Raw genomic sequence first — 23,131 nt, forward strand, 5'->3', positions numbered from 1 at the left:
TGCATCTTAAACTGTTTTACTTCTTGATGAGTTGCTTTTGTAGAGCTGCTTCCATAGTTCCTTTCTCTTATTTAGGAATAGAATAAGGGTCTCTCTTACACAGCAATGAGGTGAATTTTGTATTCTTACAGTGAGCAAATGCACTGTTGCTGTGCATGTAGCCTTGAATTTCTGACAGCAGAGGAATGGAGAGAGGATAAATATTATGGAGGGTCCCTCACTGAGAATGCCATAGCCTTCTGTAAATTAACCCAAAGCCCTGGTGTTCGAGATACCTCAACTGATTCAGGTGTGTTCTCTAACAGTCAGAATCAAGATTTTGCTTTTTAAAGGTAAAAAATATCCCAACAAGAATTAAAAAAAAATAAAATAAAAATCTGAAAACTAGTGCTTATTCTTGATGAAGTAGGTAGAAATGCACAGCTAACAAATATTTAAGTAATTTTACCTGGAATTTTTGTTAGAGGCTTTCTTACTGGCTTTAAGCTATTTCATAGCATTTCCAAGTGGAGTGAGGTTCATTTGTTTTACTTGCATTCTGGTTTAATGCCTTCAAAGCTGAGGGTGGTTTACACCATTAGTCTGCAAAGCACTTCCAGCTGGTTCAGTCAGCAGCGTGTTAATGTTGCACAATAAGTAGCAAACAGTGTTAGTCCTGATAAACTCAGCTGGGTTCCTTGTGGTGCTGTTTTTTTTTGCTAGAAAGTGTGACTGTACTTCTTATTGATGGAAAACTTACCCATCTATAAATGAAGTATATGAAGTTGAGTTGTATGCATATGAGTTGTAATGCACCCATTGCATTACATCTGTTTTACTTTAAACTGAACCCATTTACACTGTAAATAATTTTGTCAGACATCCATAAAATTGTAAATGTTCAGCTAAACTGACAGGCGTTTCATGGAATAATATGTGTTCTTAAAAAAGAAAAAAAAGTTTTAAAATGAGAAGAACTTCGGAGATAAAGAAAGTTGAAAACTCCCAGAATGTAGTATTTCATATATAAATATGTGTAGGCATACATGTATATTAGCAATTAGTAAGGGTACTCAGTATCTTTATGGGAATATGTATAGATGTAAATACTGCAGGTAGGGCTATGTGTGACTATCACATGAATCATGTATAGCATGTTCCACAGTGGACTTTTCTCACTGTTTTCCTTCCTTGGCTAAGATATCTACGACTCTGTTTCTGTAGGTCTCTACACCTTTAATGTAGCAGCCTGTTTAGTATGTAGGATTGCTTGGACATTACTGAGTGAATGAGAATTAATGATGCTTTCTTAAATATTTAAGTTATTATCCAGGTTGTATTGGTTTGTGTATTGAAGGCGTGTGTTCAATTGAGGTGAAAATGAATAGGGGAAAAAAGCATGCACATACATCCTTCTATTTAATTACACAATATTAGAAATCATGTAAAAGTAAATTGTGTACATTTCTGGGATTCTAGTGGAAGTTCATAACCTAATCCCACTTGACTGCTGGCAGAAGTTAGATTTTGCCTTGAGGGCCAATCTTGGCAAAGCAACACTTGAAAAATTTTATAACCTACCGGACAGGTCTTCTACTGTAGTGTATTTCTTACTTCATCTCACTGAAGCAAAAGTACCCTACTATCCCAGTTCTTACATTTTTATGAAGCTAAATTCTACCATTTTTACTTGTTTGAGTAGACACACACCCTGAACCTCTGGGAGGAAAAGCCTTGAACTATTGTGTTTCTGTTGGTACAACTCCCTTCCTGTTGCTATTCATAACCATGAATATATAAGTCTTTAAAAATTGAACTAGAGAAACCACTGTTGGTCATTGCCTTCAATTGTTTTCAAAACATTGATTATTTTTATTATATCTTACAATAAATCTTCTTGTTGATTATCTTTCAATATTAGAGAGAAGTACTTGGAAGACAGCTTGGGCTCTATTGTCTCCTCCACATCAGGTGTGTAATGCACATTAAGTGCATAATGGAGTCGATCTATAAATGCTATTGTGCTAAATATAATTAATCTTGCTCCATTTTCTAAAATTACACAGTGAGATTTGTCAGTCTGTCAATAGATTTTTAGTAAACTAAACATGTTTTGGTAGCCTATTTCACATTCACGGACACTTGTTGCTCTTGGTTTTTATTTATTTTAGAAGTGTTTTATGAAACTAAGAATGTGGGAGGCTTTCGAAAGCAGCTTTAGCAAGCTGTTATTTCTCATTTAAATATCACAATTCAGTGATTAGTTTAAATGTAATCACTGTAGTGACAACAAACATGAGATTCTTAATAGAATGGTTCAAGTGCTTACATAAGTGATAGTGTATTTGTCATTATACATATGTATATATTTAATGAAAATAAATAAAACCACAGTTTGAAATACTCAGGACTGCAGCCTTAAACACTGTGGAGTGCATTGACTGCAACTTAGCATTTTCCAGCTGCTGCAGATATGCATGTCTAAGAATAGTGCAGAATTTTAAATCCTACCCGGACAACTGCGTGGGGAATTCTTTGCAGGGCTGTGAAAGTTAGCTTTAGTTGTGCAGTTAAGTTGTTTTGTTACAGGAAATCAAATACCTCATGAAATCCTAGGGAAAGTAACAAAACTCAGACTGTTGCTTTGATGTAATGTAAACTGCATGACACATTGTTCTGATTCTTGTTTGCTGGTGATCTTGGAGAGCACAAACAACTGTAAATGGTGTTAGGACTAATAGGAGAGCAGAGTAAAATTAGGGCCACGTACAGAAACACTTTGTGTTTATAAGTACTGTGCTCTGAGTGGAAATGCTGCTGGTGGAAGTTCTGAACATATTGAGGTGAATTGCTATAGATACAGAGCTGAAGTAAGAATTCCTTAGCTGGGGGAAACCAGAAGATGCTAGGACAAAACTGATGATAGGGAAGCTATTCAACAAGCACTCCTAATGACTGGCCTCTTGTTTGCTGCAGAATAGAAGCCGTGTATGTTACATCAGTTTATTTCCATCTCCAGAGGCATGGGCAAAGCTCTGCTCCCCTGGGAATCTGCCTATCCAGCTTTTGCCTGTAGCAAGGTCTGCTCTGAATGCTGGAGCTTGGGTGTTCTGCAGGACTGGATTATCTTCTTTGATGGCTCCTCAACAGGAGGAGGTTCTTTCTCCACCCACACTTCCATCTTTGTTTTCCAGCCACTTTCCTTCCTCATCTGTGATCTAATTGAATTCATTAATCTGTCAGGAATGTAATTAAAACAAGACACCGCCACAACTAGAAACCTAAATCCTTGAAAGCCCACTATGCCAGCAGGTTGAATAGGCTCTCTGAGAATCAAGAGGGACAGCAGCATTAAGGGCTAAGAGGGAATGGGATTCTGGCTGGAGGTGGGCAGGGAGAGAAGGACAGAGATGTGACACCTGGCAGCAATAAGTTGTTGGATGAACTCAGCCATCTTGCAGACCCAAGGCCTGCCTCACCGCTTATTCCAGGGATTGAGACCTCTTACACTGACATGTATAATAAGCATGTATGCTTAGCTGTTTATCTGAAACTTGAAACTGCTGTGAAAACATGATGACTTCAGTCTCTAGCAATCCTTCCTGTACTTTCACTTGTTCTCTGTCCTGCACTGTGGGTGGGCAGAAAGTATCTTCATGAGATTTGTTTTGTGCAAACCCTTCCTAATATTAATGTGGAAATAAACATGATAAGATTATGCAAAAATATGTTGTTAGCAGAACTGATAAGATTATTTGTGGGAGATAACTCTCGTTGCAAATGTAGGCCTTTTTTCTTCAGCGGAGCAGACCTATTTCATGCTGAGAAGTTTGTTAATTGGTAGCAGTTGCTGAGAAAACTTGGAACTTATCAGTCATTAAGACTGTCAACTTCAGCTGTTCCCTGTTCCTTCGTAGTGCTGGTAGGTCGTCTGAATAACACTGGGATTTTGACTGAATGGCTGGAGCCTATCAAATGGAATACCGAGTGATGCAGTGCCAGGAGCTGAAGCCGAATAGTCATCTGCATGCCTGGGACAGTATGTCACCATGTTAGATTTTTCAACATTCAGATAAGAGCACCTTCAGTTTAACCCCTTGTCTCAGAGTGATAATTATTAACAAGAGAAAAAATACATAGTGTAATGGGATTTTCTTTTTTATTCTTGTAAGGTGTATTTTGATTGCCAGGATTGTAGTCCTTTTTCATAGCTATATTTTCTTACTGGAAAGATAATAGCATGTTTCTTCTTTTCACCTGAATCTGAAGTGGGTAGCCTGAGTAATATTATACTACTTGCTTTGTAGCTCCTGAGGGTAAAATTACATGAGAAGTCTGAACAGATATAATGTTCAGATATAATGACTGGCTGGTGCTGAGAGAAAGCATCTTGCTTCTCTCTCTCACAGCCTCTCTCCCCTGGATATTCATTCCTGTAGCTTAGCTATCAGCTCCCTAAGCTGGCGGGAACCTAACCAAGCAAAGAAAGTGGCTATTACTGCGCTGGTGAGTCACATCATAGCCGAGAGAAATCTGATGAGTGACAAAATATGGCAAAGGAAGACTGTTATAGGGGGGAAATATTTGGCTCCTTCAAAACGTAAAGTGGGGGGGTGGAAAGAGGTGGGAGGAGTGGGAAGAAAAGGAAATGATGGGAAGCTGTTAGATAAGCTTCACTGTTATATGCAAATTATCTTTAACACAATGCAGGAATGTTTCAATTCTTTTTTTTTTTTTTTCTTTTTTGAAGGCTGAAAAGGCTTTTCAAATGCTTTTGGCAGATCAGAGGTTAACATTTAATTGTGATCTATGAATAACACAAAAAATAATCTAGCTGCAGGTTGTATGAAAAAATATTTCAGGGAATATAAAAGTTCTTCTGTTGTTCCACTTCATGTCTGGTCATATCTAGAGAACTTCATGTCTAATATTCATATGAAGGCATGCATCCATCATCTCTCAGCCCCTCATTCATTTCATAATTCTGTAAATATCTCAATATAATTTTGAAGCTATTATTTTAAATTCCTATTCTGAATATTATTTGTGTTAAAAGTTGTTGGAATAAAATAAAAGTGAATTTACTTTTTTTTTTTTTTTAAGAGTATCCTGCCACCAACACAAGTTAAACAGCTTTTGCAGTTAAGAGGGATCTTGAGGAGTAATATCTCTTCTTGACAGAGGCAGTAAATGGCTTTATACTCACTTGATCTCAGAGAATTTCAGGAGCTAATTTCCCTTGCTAGCAGATCTGGTAAATCACTGACTTTCTGAAACCAGGTTAAAAATATAAAACATAACATTTAAATTACGTGTGAATTCTGAAGAAGTGCAATATAGAGCAAAATAGCAATGTGTGCACTGTGAGCCAGCATTTAACTATGTTCAGCTGACTTTGGCAGCGTTCAGATACTGACTGGGGGACCTCTCCTGAAAAAAACAATAAGATGTGTACAAGGGATTTTCAGAGCTGTGCGAGTGCTACATCTTTGTACTAATTGGGCAGGTGATGGCTGAGCTAACACTGCCTGTGGTGTGCTACCATCTGTAAAATAGCAATTGTAATTGATGATGCTTGTAGTGGAATGTGTCTGCTCAGTGGCTCCTGCTAGAGGACTGTAAACAACTCTTCTTCCGAACTCTAATTTCTTGGACTGCATCCTCTTGCCTTAATTATCTTATTATTATTGCAGCTTTAGCAAAACTGACATGAGCTCCTGGGCTGTGACATGGTACTTTCACCAAACTGACAGTGCCTATTCTCCAAAAAACCTTGTGTGAGCCGCTTTCTCCTCCCTGCTTAGACATTATCCTAATGCCTAATGTTTTGCCTGTCCTTTATTAATCCTATAAATCCTCAGCAAGTCTGTCTACCTCTGTCAGTGTTTTGTGAGGAAGGGAGGACGCTGTTTTTCAGGGTGGTAGAACTCAGTGTGCACCACCAGTCCTTAGGGGCTGCTGTCAGACTGCAGTTTGAATCCCCTGCTTCAGGTGTCCCTTGCTTAAATAGTCATGAAACCCTCAGAGCAGCTTTAAGCACTCATGGGGCATTCTGAAAGTATTCTTTGCATATCTGTCCCCTAGGTTGTCTTTGGATAATGGCTATTGCTTGTGGTGTTGGAGTTAAATTAAATGACAGTTTTGAAAGCAACATGAATAATACAAGAATAGATACATAGGACAGACTTTAAAATATCACAAACAAGAATGAAGCAGTGAGGATTTCATTCTTGTCACACAGTGCTATTGAAAGAGAAAACTGAGTCAGCACAATATCTTGACTGAACTCTTCTTTCTCTTCTGGAATATTACTTTAAATTCTCTAATTACCTGTTTCTTTGAAGTACTGATACACTTGTGGTTTTCTAAATCCTGTAGGTAAAAGATATCTACAGCAGTCAAAAACATTTGTTATGAAAAGCAAATATACTAGAAACTGTCACAAATCCTTCTGTGCTAAATCAATGCTTTCAGATCTACTTTATGGTATTTTTTTTTCTTCTCTTTTTTTCTTCTCCTTATAATCCTATTTTCACTCTGTGTATGAATCCTACAATATAATTATCTAGATTACCCTCTTAGATCTGATTTTTGCCTTTAATTTACTTACTTGACTGATTGATTAGCCAACAAACTGTGATCTGGTTTACAGGAATATTCTTAGCTAGCGAGATGATGATCACCCACTCTAACTTACAGTTTCTTCTAGTACCTATGTATGCTCAGTTTTAGGCGTGAAAGTGGGTAAGAATTATTTTAATTATTTTGTTTGTATGTCATTTGATTATTTAATTATTTTGCCATTTAGTCATTCTGAATAAGTGGATTCTCCAGAGTAATGAAAAGATTTACAACTCATGAATAAAAAGCCACGTCTTTCTGTGTAAATGTGCAATGATAACTAAATAGTTGCAGATCTACCATGAATTCTCATTTACCTACAGATTAAATTGATAGTCTGCCTGGGTTAATCTCATTGTGTTAAAAGTTTACAGAAAGTCTCTAATGGCATCTGCCTCAAATCTGTTTATTTACAAATCAGAGTTGTCTAATCAGGCTTTTATTTTTTCCCCCTTTCAAATTCTGGCTTGATAGTCTCATATTAACAGTAAAACATTACGTAGGAATAGCTGAAGATCTCTATTCTTCCACATACTATGAAAATTTGTTAGTAGAAGTGTTTTGTGTTACTTCTTTCTCTGAGAATCCCTGCGTGAGGCAAATGTAATTTTGCCACGGCCTGCAGTGCTATTCAGAAATGACAAATTCCACATACGTGCTCTTCTAACAAACTGAAGCTTTTTTGTTTTTAGAATCAACATGTATGTAAAGTATAATAAAAATGACAGTACTAGCTTGCAAATATTATAATTCAGACCCAGTAGACCCTAGAGCTAATACAACAGGACAGTATTCAGTGGTTGAGATTTTATGTGCTGTTTCACAGTAGGAAGACGATGTGAACTAAAACAAACTGTAAGTAGTGAACTTTTGTACTCCCCAGTTTTTCAGTTCTGTGGGCATTTTTAAAAACAGAAACTGAATGAGAGAAACTATCTACCAACATCTGATTCAGTTGTTAATATCCTCCAATTTAGGAATCTTGATAAACAATTCCTGCTTTAGGATTAATATAATGGATGGGAAAATAATGTCATCATTACAAATTCTTCTTTGTTCATTCAATAAGAATTTTAAAAGTGCTACAGTCTTATCTTCACTGTTGTAGAATAGTCTTTTGCAATTCTGATGTAGAAGAATAATTTGACATCATTCTGAAGAAGAGTTGAGTGGTACTTTCCCAGCACTGTGATGGATCAGAATTAGTGTCGTACAGTAAATGAAAAGTGAGTGATGCTGCACAGGAAAGATGCAGTTCGTACATCACCTTCATCATGTTAAAGCTTAACAGCATTTCTAGTGACTTCTAACAGATTGTATTATCGAACTCTTGTGGTGTTTGAAGACAGTAATAGCCTCTTTCACAGAATCTTGAAGCCCCGGCTGTGGTTTCTTTCCCTTGCAGATATCGTTTACTCTTGAATGGAGAGGAATAATTTTTTTCTTTGCCTTTATTTAGGACAATAAGAAAAATGCAGCCGTTCACAAAGTTATTGATTTAAACTGCTGCATATAGTATAGTTTAAGATTCTTCAGTGAGATGTATGATGATATTAGAAGAGAGAAATAATATAATCCAGAGAATTTTTTACTTGACAGCCTGAAGCCTTTTGCAGGAAAAGTGTTGGGTAGGCTGATACAAGGTCTAACCTTCTGTTAAAGGAAGGTAATATAGTGAGTACCAATAAAGGGAAAATAATTACTCATGCTTATTTGACATTTCTTCTGGAAAAGCAAATAGAGCTAATATGTAAAAGCCATGCTTACATTAAGGCAATCCAAGAACACAGAGACTGGTAAAAAGCGAAGAAAACAGTTTACTGTTATGGCATGATTTGGAATGCTAGCAGGCTGTGTTCTCATAAACAAGAGTCATTTCAATAGTCTCACATGGAGGGTCATATGTTTAGGAAGGATAAAATTCATAAGACTAATGCATTGTCCTGAAAAATATTGATGTCGAATCATGCAAGCTGGTAGCTGAAATGCCAGTTCTGCTGGCAGTGTTTCCAAGAGGATGCTAAACTCTTACTGAATGATAGAAAGATTTAATAGTTAGAAACCATGTACTGTAAAAGGAGTTCAAGGGGTTCTTCAGAAACACTTTATAAGAAATGGAAATTTGACATAAAAGGTCTTCCTACTTTAGCAAAATATTAATGGAATATGGTGAGTGAATGTTGATAGGTGAAATTTATGCGCATGAGAAGAGATTTTTATTAGGAATGCTGAGCAGTTAATGTAAGAAGATCTGTGCACAGTCTGCTGCTGCAGACTGTAATGAAATAAAAAAGTGGAATGTGTAAAGTAAAAATTACGAAGTCTGTGGTAGAAACCGGAAAATTTCTTAGCATGGTCTGGAAAATGTTGAATTAGATGGTACAAAAATGGGCTAATACGGTGTCAGCCAAACTTGCTTGTGCTGTTCAATACTGTTTTGGCCATTAAACAAGAGTTTCAAAAAAACTCTGTAGAACTGCTATTGTCATAAGAATTTTTCAAATTATAGCACATGACAATTTGCTTGTTGTCACAGGCAGGTGGTGTTTTTTAGAAGTCAATTGGGAATATTTGAGTGAAATCTGAATTATTCAGAATCTATCTAAAATGATAGTTACCCATTTGGTAAAACAGATGTTGAAGAAATCCCTTTAAATTGCACTTTTACCTTCCAGATACTCATACTCATACAAAATAGGGATTGCAATTGACAATGGCTGTAGTGACATATTGTTAAAGTTTTGTTACCAAAATAAAGGCTAGTCCAGAAAAGAACTAGAACAGCTGCTTGAAAGCCCTGGAAGTCTTTACTGCTTACCATGAAGTATGAACTGCTTATGTTTCAGAGTGTGTCTCTTTTATTTCCACTGCAATAGGCTTCTGTGCATTTCTGGTCTTTATAACTTATATTTTCATTAATTATTTTGGATGGCTTAGACCCAGCAGCAGGCTAATAGACTATAGTCGTCATTAGCAAATGTGATTTGCCCTTGAACAGTCTCCTGTGCTAATCTTTCTATGATATCACCATTCTTTTTCTGGGAGTAGCTGCATTTGCTAAATGCAACCTGCCCCTGTCAGTTTGCCAAGCGAAGGTCCTGTCGTGATTTAGTACCTCTCAAAAAAATGTCTCAGTATGGCTTGGCTGACTTCTTCATTTTTTGCATGCTGAGACTGTGTATAGTAGACTTTCATAGACTGCTACAGTTCAGATCTCATCTTTGTGCCCTTCTAAATCAGTAATCAGTCTCATTATGCACTAGCAGATGACAATGCTTAGTTTGGTGATGAGGAGTGGCATTTTTCACCCTGAGAGACTGGAGGATGAAATGGGGGCTGCCACAGCATTTCTTCTGTCATAGCTTCTGCAAGAGGCCCTGGCTTTTCTGAGACAGAGCAGATGATGTAACCCAGTAAGCAGTGCTTCTGCTAAATCCTGAGCCTCCTACAGCACACAGGTTTTCCTTAGGGATCAGCCCAATGGCATGAAGAAGAATTGTCTGGAAATGATAGCACTTCTCACTTGGCAGAAGTTCTGTCTTGGCTAAGTTGCAGCAGTGTCGTTGTCTCAGTTTAATCTTTGTGACAAGGCTGTTGGCTGCAGCAGGCGCAACTGCTCCTTACAGAAGTGTTGCATGGGTGCATCAGGTTCAGGACACAGGCAGATTTTCATGAGTGCTCAGTCAACTCCTGTTTTCTGAAGATGAGGCAGGGAGCTCTGAACAGAGAAGAGCTCTAGAAATTCTGCCTCTGTCAGCAACATGGAAAGTCTCTTTCTCTGTGCAACAATAATGTATTCATGCAGGGAACCGCTGTAAGTTGTCTGGATTTTAGAGGGGCTGTTAATTGACTTTTGAAAAGAAAAATGTGAATTTACTATTTCTGAGCTTCAAATCAAATATTTAATTCCTTCTGTCTTGAAAAATGGTAGTCAGTGTTAATTATTGTATGGTGTATATATAGTACAAGCAGCATAATGTTGAATAGAAGAGGTAATAACACCTCTCTAGTCGCCAGTGTATATCAGCAAACTGTATATTATGATTTTTTTCTCAGAAACACCTCTGCAACTACCCCCTTCTTCATACAAGTACTGACCACTGATAGAATATGCAGTCTGTGCAGTACTGGATATTTTGTGAACCCTTGGACAGGTAGTACTACCTGCAGTGATCTTAACAATTAGAGAATAAGGAGGCCTTCATAAAGATTTATCTCTGAATTGGTGATGTTGTGCATGTGCTACGTTTTCCAGTAATGTTAGAGACTTTATCTGTGCTGGGCAAAGTGTGCTGTTAGAAAACAGGTATTTAATCTACCTTAAATAACATTATATGATTCAGTGCTTAGTGTGATCAAAGATCATCTGGAGCTACTTGGAACCTTTTACTCTCTTCCCTTTAACTATAACTGCATAACTCTTTTTAAAACATCTTTGTTTTTTTTTTTTTTGTTTGTTTGTTTTTGTTTGTTCAGTTTTTTTAAGCTCCAATGTCTGCTTATTTTAGACAATAACTTATTTTATAGCATTTAGTATTTTTTCCTGAAAATGCTTTCCCTATTGAGAAAGGGCACAGAACACTGCCTTAGAGGGTTACAAAATGCAAGGGAAGAGATGGGGATGGAAGTTCATGGTCTCAAACACACACTACATGACAGTAAATTGAAGTTTCTCATGAATAGTCATAGGGATTGACAGAAAAACATCTGGTGTTGGGAGACTTGACTGGGCTGTAGTACTAACAGTGAGTGAGATGGAAGGGTAAGTAACTCCAGAAAAGGGTATCACAGACCAGGGGGGGGTATGTGTGTGGGAGTGGGAAACAGCAGAAAAAATATACAGGAAGCCCACTACTTCCTATTGATTACTCTGATTTCATTTTATATTTAATACCTTTTCACATCAGTCATTAAATTATGGACGTGTCTTAACTAGTCTGGAAACACTGAAATAGATCATACTTGAAATTTTGGAAAAAAAGTCTTATTACAAAGGTAACCTCAAGAGCATATAAAACAGGAAAGAGATTGTGAAAATCAATTTGTGGTGAACTCTAGGAAAAAGTTGACTGATGTGTGAGAAAGTAAGTTTCTGAAGAAGCAGCCTTTGTGACCCGTAGGTTGGTCTTTTGTCTGGCCAAGAGCAGGTACATAATAACAACATGAAAGTTCTTTGAGCAGCAGTTTGGTTCCCACGCTAGGAATGAGGCAGGGCTTGCTCAGCTGATACCTCATTCTGACGCATAAATTGAGTTACAGGCTGAACATGGAGCAGGAGTTGCTGTGGCATCAGTGAGAATAATAACAGAGTAAACTTCCACCAACCATTGTTTGTAGAAGTAAGAGCAGAGGAAGGGGGACCCATAGCACTTCTAGTATTTTTCAGCTAGAGTAAAGGGTGAATTTTCGAAAAAGGGAAGAAATTGGCCTTGCTCCAAGGATAAACCTGCTTGGTCTTGTATGTGTCAGCTGTCTGAAGTGGATGAGTAGATTCGACATGTCTTGTCAGATCCTAGCAGGGTATGTATTGCCTATGCAGAGGGATGGGTTGTGTTCTGGCTGGTAAAGAATGGATGACACAGTAGGTTAAGTACGGAAACAGCATAATGACATGATCATCAGGCTGCATGAATCTTAGTGAGAGCAGAAAGATACTGTTTATGCTGGGATTTTAAGACAGGGTTCTCCCTCAGTCCTGACATGATAGTACTTCCTGAGCGTACTAGCAATTCTTGTGTGTTTTTGGACTGGATGAAACTAATGTTTCTAAGGAGGTGTCCCTAAGTGCTTGTAAAGCATGGCTCTGAGAACTGCATGAGTGTTAATACACATTGCAGTTACTGATCCCGATCCTTCAAGACTGCAGTGCATTGAAATTGCATTGTAATTGTACATAGAAGTAACAACTCATGGTGGCTAGGGCTTCATTATATGGAAGCTGATCCTCATTATACAGAGCCTGATCCTCTGGGTCTAATCACCTGTTCAGATATAGCCTAGCTCCCCCTCTTCATGATTACATGTGCTGTAAATAATGTACAAAATCAGACCTGCTATTTGTGAGGAGCAATGGACGCTGTAGCCCACCATGAGATTTCAGAGGACTTTAATCCCCTGAGTTACAGCACAAAGTTTCCTCTTGAGGGGAAAAAGTAGCTTTAATTATTTTGAGAGATCAAAGTCATTAAAGAAAGGCCTGGCTGTGCAATTTAATTTCTCATTTTTTAACATCCCCTGGGATACTGCAGGCTTGGGCTGCAGGAGGGGAAGGCTAAACAGCTTAGCATTTCATCTGCACCAAGGGAGCCAGCAAAAAGAACATTACTCATTTAATGGTCAAAACTGACTGGAAAACTAGAAGTGGTTTTCAGTGTCATGGGTAAGTTAGGTTTTAGCTCATTCATAGTCTCCTGAAGACAGGTCTCTAAAATAACTTTTCTTGTATCTTTCTAATACCACACACGCACCAACTTTATCCTCCTCGGCGATGACTTTGTAAGGAAGATTGAGTATCATTGTTCGTTACCTTGATGGATGCTAGGAATAATAAGCAACCTGTATCTATCCTCCACCTTGAAGAACTCCTTGTATATGGAAAAAAGTTTCTACTGCACTTTAATTTTCACCTCAAAGAAAGTCATTTCTGTTTGCTCTGTAAACTTCTTGGAGAGAACATACTTGTTTTGAAAGAAAAATTCTTGAACATCAACCAAAAATCTCACTTAGAGGATGAACTGTGCATAGATTGAAGTACACATTCCAAAATAGCAGTTGTATCTTATTAGTTAGTATAAGCATCCCTAAAGTGCACATAAGTTTGTAGACATGATTTAGGTTTTGTTTTACTATGTAAAAGTACATGTTGGTATATACAGAGTAATTAGAAAACTTCCTTATTTCTCAGTCCCAGTATAAAAAGACTCTTATAGAATTTGCTGATTCTTTTTGGACTCTACTCAGCAATCCTAGGACATGGTGGTCTCAGCTGTGCAGGGGCTGAGGTGGCAAAGGGCACCAAGAAATGAACTGTAGCTCAATGAATTGTAGCTCAAAACACATACTTTCAAGTTATGTCTGGACACATTCAATGTCAAGCTTAATGTCTTGAAACACAATGTGTTTTTGGGAAATGATAGCTAAGAATTAAGTGCGTAAAGGAATATATCTGTTCCTGCTCAAGTGCAAGACAAGCTGCATTAATGTGCTTTGCTGCATTAAATTACTCTGCAGGGAAATTATATGCCAAGCAGTTTTTTGGAAAAAAGTAATTGTTAATTTCTAACAGAAGCGTGTGCTCAAATGGTAGTTAAGATACACATCAGCCAGGCTGTTCTGCAGTCAGCTGGGAACATCATACTCTTTGCATCCAGGGAGATTCTGATTTCGCTTTTTGGCTATTACTAAAACGGGACCAAATAAATTCCTTGGGTAGTTTTAGAGTCTGAACAGTTACAGTTGTATAAGGGTCTGAACTTTATCTGATAATTCCCAATACTGTGACTTCAGCATCACGTAGTTCTAGCAGGACTGACGTCATTTACAACCTACAGCTAGTTGCAAATACTTGGAATTCCAATTCATGTAGCAGGTAAATACTTACTTAAGGCCATCACAATGAAACTCTGGTGGACAAACTCAAGCTTGTTGAAAAATATTTGTTAATTTTCCCACTTTGTTCTTCCATATAATAGCGCTATATTTTCCAGCTCTCTCTTTGCTCAGCTTATTTTGCCAACATTAGCTATTTCCAGACTAATGGAAACTTTCTTCTGAGTGAAGCACGTTATACTGTCATCTATTTGAAAATGGAAAACATTTGTTGTCTTTGTATACAAAGAAATAAGATCTTACCACAAATATAGAAGCAAAGCACTGTTTATACCCAGATCTTAAATCTGTGTTTGAAATAGCTGTGAGCGTGAAAAAAAGAATGGGGAATACAATGGAGGATGAGTAACCTAAACATCTAATCATGAAATGAAAAAATTATTCCATTAATTTGTTTCTTGAGCTTTTTATTCCCACAGGAGGTGTTCCTTTTTAAAAGGAAATGTGGCAAACAGGAAAGGAAGGCATTTAAGGAAGAAGCTTGACTGTAGCTTGAATTGTTGGCTTGGCCTTATCACATTCTAGAGAGAGGAATGGAAGATGAATGGATACACGCCCAAATTCTGCTGCTGTCTTCAGCAGAAATTTAGAACCAGGCACAGGAGCCATATACCCACATCCATGTGGAGCTGTTAAAGTGCAAAGTTCTCCGAGCCTGTGGTCTAAGGTACACTTGGTTGGTCTCGTTGTATGAATGGTAATGCTTAGGTATTACAGATACAGATATAGCCAGAGCTATCTGTAACCTACCAAAAGAGAGGCTGTGTGTACTTTTTGGGTCAGGGATTTGTGGTGCTGCAAATCTGGATTGCTTTCTTTGTTTTTTTTTTTTTTGTTTTTTTTTTTCCCCTCTCTAGACAGTATTTTCAGGCCTTCCAAAAGAGCATACCTGCTGTCTTCATCTTTTTCTTGCAATCTACAGCCACAGTGTGGCAGAGTGTTATGTTAAGGATATAAAATTCTGATCTCTTGAGTAATTTCTCAGTAAAGAAACCAGTGCAAGGTACCGGTTCATTTTGCATATTTGTATGGGCCATGTCATTGCTTAGAAATAGCTGCTTTGCAGGATTAGTGAGTGACCAGTCATCCACCACGTGATACCTGGCCCTCAGCACAGATTTTTGAGAAGTTCAGTTCTACCTATTTGTTCTCATTAAGAGCATTAGCTGGAAGGCCTGTCAAGTGCTTTGTCAACGATCCCTCTAAAACCTTTCCTATACTTGTTAATTGCCTGAAAATTGCTATGGTATGCTCATTTCAGGGCTTTCATTACAGGCTAAAGTACAGTATTATAAAATAAACCAGGAACAATTTCACCTCTTCCTTCATTATTTAATCGGTCCAGAAGTCCTCACTGAGGTGTTTTGTTTTGTTTTTTCAATGTTTGGTTTGTCTAAAGTAGAAAATGATATGAATTTAAAGAATTAGGCTATTAGCATAGCATCACGAGTTTTAGTTCAATGCGTACCACAATGAATCCATAATCTAATGCTTCTGAAGTCGTTTGCACTGCTCTATGCCCTTTAAATTTTGGACTAAACATTATCATCTATTTAAGCGTGAGACCTTCCTATGCTAGGAATTTTCCTTTATTGCAGCTTGGTAATCTGATGCTGTTGCAGTGCCTCTCGGTCAGTGTATGAAGAGGGATGACTGAATCCTCCTAGCTAGTGGTTAATAGATAGGTGTTACTAATTAGGTTTCCCTTTCATACTTAATGCTTTCTATCTAGCTTTTGAGAAACTTGACTCATGTAATCCATTTAGCATTCAGTATGGAAAGTTATTTTAGAGTGTACACAAGCAGAATTAAATAGAGTGAAAGAACTGCGTTGGCTATAGCAGAGTAAAGGAAAGCTTTCCAAGAGGATAAATGAAAATTCGCTGCTATAGCTATGAAAAAGCTGTGACTACACTTTCATGGTGTTTGCTAGGAATGCCATTGTTCACAGACCTGTGTGGAAATATACAGTGATAGAGAAACTCAAACTACGTTTCCACATCAAATTGTGAATTAACTCTGCTTGGAATTCCAAAACTTGAAGTATCTTTGAACAAGATGAAGAGTTGAATCTGCAGTTCTGAGCATGTATTGTGCAGATCAGTTTACTTTGGTTCAAATGCCTCCGTGAGGTTACTAAGTTTTGGTGGTTTTTTTTTTTTTTTACAGAAAATACCACCTGGAAACAGCTGGATGTGTGTTGAACTATGATCACCAGCATTGCTGCTGCTATGTAACACTGCTGGAAACGGTGTGCATTGACAGACTACAGTCAAACAGGCTGTTATTACTGTCGCTCTGAGTCAGTCCAGACTTCCCTTAGTGCCCAGCCTTCCTCTCTTGAACACTTCTACTTTCAGATTTCATGGCATGACCTGTTACACCTTTTCTTTGCTGCATCCTAATACTTTTATTAAAGAAGGATCTTGCTGCTTTTTGCTCAGATGAGCTTTGTTATCAGTTGTGCAGCATTTGTGACTGATTCCACAAGTCCTAGTCTGAATTCTGAAGGTGACACAGATGGTGCCAGGCAATCACAGCTCTGCTCTTTGCTATTTGACTTTTGCTCTATATAGCCACATCCTGTGTACTTACGACACAAGGAATCCTGTTGCTGAAAATGTCTGCCTGTTCTGACATGCGAGTGGCAGTTAAACTCTTTCATAACTACAGAATGAAATGAAATCCCTCAGGTGTGTATTAGTAAAGTATTTCATTGTTATGGAAAATCTTAGTGTGCTGTTGGAGATTGTTGTATGGAATATCTTCCCTTTCTGATCCTTCTTGAATATTTCCTTTTCTGATGCAAAATCAGTGTGAATCGACTTTGTGTTAAAGTGTTGCAGTTTGTGTGAGAATCTATTAGCTTTAGAGGGTAAGTCTGAGACTAACCTTTATGGGAGTCTGGGCTTGACAATGGAGCAATAACCCATGGCAGATAATTGTAGATGTGATTTAAGAAATATATATTTTTCTGATGCGAATTAGAAAAGGAATGACCCTACATCACTGCTGAAAAACTGGAGAACCTCTATATTTTTGTAGATCTTGAATTTCTGAGATGAGTTTATCATCACTTCCAGCCAACAGGACTGGAGATGCCTCTGGAACAAATTCAGGCATTCTCAAGGAATGGATGGGTGTCAGTGACAGCTTGTTGGACTGTAGATTCTGGAATTTGATTTCAGCCTTCTCTGAAGGCAGGAGTTGGCTGAAGTTGGATTTATTTTCATTTTTATGTGGATGATGTTTATACAACCGTGAATCAGCAAAAATCTTCACTATGTGTTCAGTGGGATCTGCTTAAAACTTCTCAGATGAAGTCAGGAGACCAGTTCTTTGTTGAGGTGGTTGTTCTGAGATTAAACTAATTATGTACCAATGTTGATTAGGATTTTGTTGGAGAGTATCACTCCACCAATTTGATAAGAAAATTTCTGCAGTTCATAATGGATTTAACTTAGATTTTGGATTGCTGCTGCATGCAGTAAGTGGAGATGGGAACCTCTGGAGGGCACTTTCACCATTTTGAAACTGATGAATTGCTCTGAAAGTGGCTGACTCCCTTTGTTAATTACAGAGCCTCTTTCTGCTGTGCTAATTTTCCTGTTGACAAAACACTATCCTTCCTTCTCTTTTTTCTTTTTTTTTCTGTCTTTTTTTTTTTGTTGTTTGTTTTTGTTTTTTTGTTTTTTTGAATGCAGGTTAGAACAACTCTAACGTGTAGGCAAATTAGATTCCACAGACTTTACAAATACATTAAATGAATGTTGCAACGTGAACACGAGCGTTATGTTGCATTTTCATGTTAATGTGTACAGGCTTTATACCTCTAAGGCGAGCATTCAGAACTCCTAACCCTATTTCAACTGCTGATAACTGTCAAATCTAGAAAAAAAATGGAATGCTATCCTGAAAGAGAGCAAAGCTGCTACTAAGATGTCTATTAACCCTTTGGCAATGACACGCCCTCCAGCTCTTACATTTTTGGCAAAGTCCTGTCGGCCTCACAGTAGGCAGATATGGAATAATCTGCCCTTTCTCCTTCTATAACTTCTTTGCAGATTTTGCTACAGCTGTATGCACAACTACATCTTCACTGGTGTAAGATAATGTAGATGTCCACTTGAGCAAAAATTGCGATGCAAGCACACCTACCACTAATTCAGGGTTTGACAGAATGTGCTGGTAATTCACACTTCGTGTCCATGGACTTTGTTTTTCCTTTTTCATCACTGCATCTGTTTGCTTTCTGTGCTAGGATCCCTTTCTCTCATGTTATACGTGGTGCATTGATAACAGAACTGAGTTTCTACATTCCTAGAGTGGATATAACCCATAGTAAGCTATGGATGAACATATTAACTAACTTTATACCTAAGTGTATCAAGAAAAAACTCCATATAATATGCAATATGCATTACTTAAATGAAATAAGACCCAATAATGGCTGAAGTTAAACTAATGAGAAAGGGGGGAAAAAAGTGTGCTATTTGTTAAATACTAAACTGGCTTATAATTCATCTGCTTATTTATATAAAATGTGCAAATCTCTCTACCAAATCTATTGACATTAGAGGCTATAATTTACCATAAAACAGGCAAAAATGACTAAAGTTATCTTTCTTCCCTGAGAGACCACACAATATTCTGTCCGAAATTATTCTGTATGATTTGACAAACAGAAGTAGGTTTAGAACAATGGAATTAAATTTATCTATGTTTCAACATTCTTGTCTTTTTTTGACACCTGTCTTTCCATCTTCTCTTCCTGCTTTCCTCATCTCCCAAGAACAGTTACAGTCACACCAATATTTTAAGATTTGTTTGGTTCTAACTTTGAAATAAATTCTGTCTACTGTGAACTGGCACAAAAACATTAAGGCTGTTCTGGATCAATCCAATTTGTTCTTGTCCTGTCCTCCTACATCCAGAAGCATAATAACTCAACATCCAAATTCACATTATAATTGTTCATGTATGAAACAGGATTTTTTTAATTATTTTTTTTTAAACAAGAAATAGAAAAGCACAATAAAGAGCAAAATCAAAATACCGTGGAAAGGCAGATTTTGATTGTCACATTTCCTAAGAGCAGTACAGAGCCTGTAAAGATTTTAAGTGGGCATCTTACCTTTTGTGTCTTTGGTGTTCAGAAACAAAAGCATCAGCCTGTATTTTGATGTCACGTTTCTCACTACCACTTTGCAGATGGCAGAGCACCAAAAGATGTATGGTCTGAGATAAATCCGCTTGGTGCTGTGTTACAGTGCTTTATTCATGCACGCATCCAGGCAAAGTCTGACCATTTTGTGAAGAAAAGCAGATGGAAAGAGAGGTTTTAGTAATGGCAGTGGTGGGTCTGAGAAATACTTGCTAAAGATACTTCCTCTAAAAATCAGTTTATTATCTAAGAGAACTACTGATTTGCTTACTGGTTATATTCTAGTAAATATTTAACTCGCTGCATAAGAAACTTGGGTCTGTGTGATTTGTAAGCAGGTGCAGCCCTTTGGCATTTATTGGGGCCCTTTGTTCTGGACAAAGCCTAACTAAATTAGTGGGTGAGGTAAAACATGATGACTTACTGTAGCTGCTGGATGTGAGGCAGGCGATAAATGCTGGCTTGGAACCCAAGTAATAAACTTTCATATCATGAACTATATATATTGACAGTCTTCTAGAAAAATCAGAGTGAATTCATTCTAAAATTGAATGTCTGTGTTCAGGGATGCCACAGTTTCTTGCAGATATGATGTATGATACATTGGATGTGGAATCGATATGTTTTGCTTCATGCAAAGTTGCTTTAAAGGTAATAATTCCATGGCAACTCTTCAATTTTCCTATGTCAACTTCCATGACACTTTGATTTACAGCTCTTTTGGTATGTGAAGAATGGAAGGAAATGTTTCTCCACGTTTGCCAGGATGCCACACCTGGCTTCTAGGGCAACGGCTCAGACTGGGAAGGTTCACCATGTACCTCCAAAACAGAATGTCTGTGAAGCATTGAAGCATTTGCCCAAAAGAATATGCGGTCTTAAATATTTGTGTTGTATGTTGGACGGATTGAAAAGTCGGGAAAAGCGCTTTAGCAAGCACTGTGAGCTAAGGACGCAGCGCTGACCACGCTTCGCAGGAGCCCCTCGCTCCGCAGCGCGGTGCCGGCTCCCCCTGGCGGAGCTCCCGTGTCCCTCTGCGCTCTGTGCTGCGCGTGCCCGTATTCTTTACTAGGAGAGTGGTTAGGTCCTGGAACAGGCTGCCCAGGGAGGTTGTGGATGCCCCGTCCTTGGAGGTGTTCAAGACCAGGTTGGACAGGGCTCTGGGCAACCTGATCTAGTAAATGTGTATGTTTGGTGGCCCTGCTAGGCAGGGGGGTTGGAACTACATGAACCTTGAGGTCCCTTCCAACCCGGGTCATTCTGTGATTCTGTGTGATTCTGTGTCCTTGGGCACTGTGGGGCGACGGTGAGCTTAATCGTTAACTGCTGGAGCCTCGGTGCAGTTTATGCCTGCAGCCGTGTGAGAGTCTGAATTCACTGAAGTCCTTGTGCTTCTCACTGCCATAGAAACAAAGGAGCTTGGTTTTGAGTATTTTCCCCTCTTACCTGTTATGATATCTCTGAAAATATATATATGGCATTCTACCTGTTGGCATAAAATGGTATCTGGCTCAGTCAAAAGCTGTACATAAGTAGACCCTTTGAACCTGAGGTATGTTAGAACAATGTTGAAATGCAAGTGCGTGTCCTGACTGAAAATCAATACAGATTTGAAAGTATTATTCTTGACCATTCAAGGATACTGAGCCACTCAAATGGATAAAGAATGACTCATCTGGCACTACATCATCTCTTATATTAGTATTCTTGTCATTAATTTATACGTTATCTTTAATATCTTGTTTAATTTTGTTGTGTGTGAAAGTGACCCACCCTCACTGTGTCATTTCCTGTGTGTCATTTTCCTACAAGCAGTGCCAGGATTTCATCTGAGACTGATGTGCTGCTCTGATTCAATGTGATCTGCAGCAATAGAAATCTAGCTGCCCTCTTCTTAAGTGTGTAAATATTTCCAAACAAATATGTGACCTGGACAGCCTGGATCACTGGGCTGAGGCCAATGGGACTTTGGTCACAACCCAGGGCAACACTACAGGCTTGGAACAGAGTGGCTGGAAGACCATGCAGGGGAAAACAATGGGGTGTTGGTTGATACTTGTCTGAACGTGAGCCAGCAGCATGCCCAGGTAGCTGAGAAGGACAATGGCATCTTAGTTTGTATCAGAAATAGTGTTGCCAGCAGGAGCAGGGAAGTGATCGTTCCTCTGTATTCAGCTCTGGTGAGGCTGCATCTTGAGAATTGTTTCCAGTTTTGGGCCCCTCACTACAAGAAAGACGTGGAATCTCTGGAATGTGTCCAGAGAAGGTCAATGAAGCTGGTGATAGAACAAGACAGAACAAGAAGCAATGGCTTCAGGTTGTGCCGCGGGAGGTTCTGGTTGAATATTGGGAAAAACTTCTCCAAAAGAGTGGTCAGGCACTGGAACAGGCTGAGTCACCTGTCTGGAGATGTTCAGGAAATGTGGAGATGTGGTATGAAGTGATGTGGTTTAGCAGGCATGGTGGTAAGTGGATGGTTGGACTAGATTATCTTAGAGACCTTTCCCAGCCTTGATAATTCTATTTACAAATATATAAACAATGGGTAGTATTTTCCAGCTTATTGTAAAGTGCTGAAAATAGATTGCATTGAAGTCTTGTTTTCATTTCTGTCTGAATAACAGAAGAGTCTTATTTCTCTCTAGGCATAACAAAATACCTCTTGTTAACTCTGTGTGACAAAGCCTTGACAAGCTGAGAGTGGTTAAGATCTTCAGCCTGTAAAAAAAAACAACAAAAAAACTCATTTTTATTTTATTTTTTCTGTAGTTTGAGTAACATTGGAGGAAGATCCGTGACACCAGGAGAAAGGGAGTGGTGTTTTCTTAATGGCAAGTGTAGGCTAACATACTCTGAGTGCACAGCTTTGTGATTTATGCCTTGTAGCTGTTCTTGTTCAACTAAAATTTGAAGGCAAATTTTATTCTTAGAGGGAGTAAAACTGCTTCAAATTGCCTTATTCCAATATGTCTAATTTAAAAAATTCCCTGCCCATCTACTTTGTCTTTCACATTTCATCTTCTCACCTTAGAAGATACATTCTGATACCACTTTCTGAGGAGTATTTCAGGGTATGAAATATATTTTATTCCTCAGTCTGTTCAGCTGTTGGGATCTCATACAGTACTTCTAATGTGCCTAGATTAGTGTTCTAGTTTGGATCAGGAATGCACTTATGAAGTCAATTGCTTATCCTGTGCTTCTCCCAAACATGCTTTGATTCACATTATGGGGAAGTCTTGGTGTGCTTTCAGTGGATCTTTTTCAGATGAATCTGAAGATAACACTGTGTCCCAGGACCACATTTGTTGTTGTCCAAGTGCATTGAGTCCATAATAGGACCTGATAAACTTGTTTGAGGTAACCTCCAAAAACATGTGTAGCAAGGATGTCAGGTAGTCAGCTCCTACTCTTGCATTTTACAGATCTGTTTCTAGTGGACCCCAGTCCTTGCTACTGTGTTTTTGCTTCTTGTAGTATGTTTTTGTTTGTTTTGTTTTTGTGACTCACACATCCAGAGGCATATTTTCTTTTTTGGAAGAGAAGGAGAAAGAAAATTCTTTTTTTGCCAGTGCCAAGTCTGAGGTTTTACCAAATACACAGCAGGATGCTCAGTATTGGGGTCTTGAATTACCTGAACTAGAGAAGATGGGATCAACTGTTTTTGGGATCAGATTTCTCCAGACTTTCTTGGTAGTTGATCTGGAGCTTAACTTCAGGCTTGTCTATCCTGAGGAAGCAGGGGAGCAGAGGAAGACA

General features: G+C 38.3%; 2 protein-coding genes across 4 annotated transcripts in view; one reads left to right on the plus strand and one right to left on the minus strand.

Annotated features, from left to right (window-relative positions):
* The window catches only part of PALMD (palmdelphin), a 45,209-nt gene extending 25,594 nt beyond the window's left edge, over positions 1-19,615 (minus strand). Inside the window, exon 1 of one of the 2 annotated variants that reach the window (XM_015870088.2) lies at positions 19,343-19,615. The gene's annotated coding sequence lies outside the window, so the exon portion shown is untranslated. Of the gene's footprint in view, positions 1-535; positions 590-19,342 lie in introns of those variants that run through there. The other variant, XM_015870090.2, reaches the window with a different exon arrangement.
* Positions 17,315-23,131, plus strand: part of PLPPR5 (phospholipid phosphatase related 5) — a 169,403-nt gene continuing 163,586 nt past the window's right edge. Inside the window, exon 1 of one of the 2 annotated variants that reach the window (XM_032446248.1) lies at positions 17,315-17,555. The gene's annotated coding sequence lies outside the window, so the exon portion shown is untranslated. The remainder of the gene's footprint in view (positions 17,556-23,131) is intronic. The other variant, XM_032446251.1, reaches the window with a different exon arrangement.

This window comes from Coturnix japonica, chromosome 8, assembly GCF_001577835.2.
Source record: "Coturnix japonica isolate 7356 chromosome 8, Coturnix japonica 2.1, whole genome shotgun sequence".
NCBI lineage: Eukaryota > Metazoa > Chordata > Aves > Galliformes > Phasianidae > Coturnix > Coturnix japonica.